The sequence below is a fragment of the Diachasma alloeum genome, unplaced genomic scaffold, assembly GCF_001412515.2.
Source record: "Diachasma alloeum isolate Michigan unplaced genomic scaffold, Dall2.0 Dall_scaffold_00340, whole genome shotgun sequence".
NCBI lineage: Eukaryota > Metazoa > Arthropoda > Insecta > Hymenoptera > Braconidae > Diachasma > Diachasma alloeum.
The window spans coordinates 372,988-375,196 of record NW_021680479.1 but is presented as its reverse complement, the minus strand read 5'-3'; positions in this window follow the sequence as shown (position 1 = coordinate 375,196).

Here is a 2,209-nt window from a genome sequence, read left to right as displayed (position 1 = left end):
TTTTTTCTCTCTCTCTCTCTCTTGGGGAGCTTCACCCTCACTCGCTCTTCGCGAATTCTCCACATGCAACCCTCTCACTCTGCACGCCTTACACTTTTGTACGTTTAAATTGGGTTGCGTTCTACAATCGGCGAGCGTTAACTGAATCCTTAATTACTATTCTGATTGCATTTCGTCGGTCCCTGTTTGCCGTCTCTTATTGCGACTGTCCGGAATTTTTGTGGCTTCTTTCGGGGGTCTTTTTTTTAGTGAGGAGTATCTTCTAGGATGAGGATGAGGGGAATTTTGGGGTTTGCGTTGGCTTTGGAGATTGGAAAGTCTTGCGGTTGAGGATTGTTTGGGGTGATTGTTGGGAGAATGAGTTGATGACTGTCAGGGTCACCGTGGACTCCTGTCTGAGCAACTTTTCGGCGCTCCCAGACAGGTACTCATCGGGAGGGAGGGAGGGGGGGGGAGGAGTGTGCGTCATGAGGTATAAACAGGCCCCGAATGACTCGGAACCGACGGCTTTTTATTACTTGTTTTTTTTTACGGTTTACGTTGTCTGGGTTCCGAAAAACAGCGAGAGTGGAGATTATGTACCGTAATGTCATCTTGTGATGTTTGTTTTGGGGAAGTTTTCGTTATGTTTTTCAAGGAATCACTTTTTTCGGATATTTTAGTGTTATAGATGATTGAGTGGAAGTTTTTAGACTTTTGGCAATTTTTTTCTGCATGAAATCGTTTTTTCCGGAAATGGTAAAATTATTGCGAAGGTTTCGGAAAATTATGGTCAAAGGATTTGTACTTGAAAGCTACAATGTTCGATTAGAAGTTCAGAAAAAGTTGAGGGAAGGTTTTTTGGTCTTGCGGTCATGAAATAAATTCACAAAGCCAGTCATAAAATAATTCGCGAGGCCGAAAAGGGCTTCCCTTAAATTGAAAATTTACGGTCGAAGAATTCTATATATTATCGATTCAGGAAAAATTTTAGCAAAAATATTCTTTATTTGGGGGCGTCGCCCCTCCGCTCGCTTCGCTCGCCAATCCCCCCCGGGGGGGCGGCTTACGCCCCTCCGCTCTCTTCGCTCGCTAGCATCAATCCTTTTAGGTATGTTTAGGAAAAAAAAATTGATAGAATGATTTACCTCCTTTGAAAATTTGAGATTTATATTATTTCCGAAAGGCTCCAATCAAAGCCTTTTGTCAAGGGACTCCACCATTCATTTTTCCATTTATTTACCTAGAATAGTAGAATAGTATGAGAGAGATCATAATTCATTCTCAATGGAAGAATTCTACGTACTATCGGTTCAGAACAAAATTTCACCAAAAATATTCTTCACTAGGGGCCTCGCTCCCTGCTCGCTTCGCTCGCCTTCGCGGGGGGAGGGGCTTCGTCTCTCCGCTCGCTCCCCCAATCTTCTTGAGTATCCTTAGGTGTTCGTATTACATGCAAAAAAAATTGATAGAATGATTTACTTCCTTTGAAAAATTGCGATTTTCATTATTTACAAAAGTCTCCAATCAACGATTTCTCCTGACACTCAATCATTCATTTTCCATTTATTTACCTAGAATAAGAATTTGACCCCTATATAATCCCCATATGACCTCATATGAAGCTATAGAAATAACATATTAGAAAGATAAAGATAGTAATTAATTCTCAATAGCATCATCAGCATCAGATCGGAGTCAGAATTACGGTCACACTAAGGTTCAGAATGCGGGACGTCTGAATTTTCAAACCTCCTCAATTTTCCAAAAAATCCAACAACTCAAAATTAATTAAATTCCCAAAACCCTTCCCTCGAAATTGAAAAAAAATTTCATGTAAATCCCATGTAAACCCCCCCATGTAATTCCCGCTCAACACTCCAAACACCTCAAGTTCAAAAAATTGATGAAACGTCCCACCTCTCCAGCCCCCGCAACCCTCCAAACAATTCCCTCCCCCTCCAACAAAATTCCCGAAAATAATGTACAACATATACAAAACATTGAAACTCCCAACAGTCTCCATCCCACTCTCCCGGATTCTGGGGAAAGCAGGAAGGTGCACAACTTTGAAATTGGTTTACCCCTTTTGTTTTACCTATTCTGTTTGCAAAGCTATGACCCGAAATTCTCATTGCCTTTTACCCTCTCTCTCCTTCAACGAGCCAAAGCACTAACCTTGTATCTCGCAAAAGCCTTCTCGTTGCACCTCCACTCCCCCCTCGGCCCC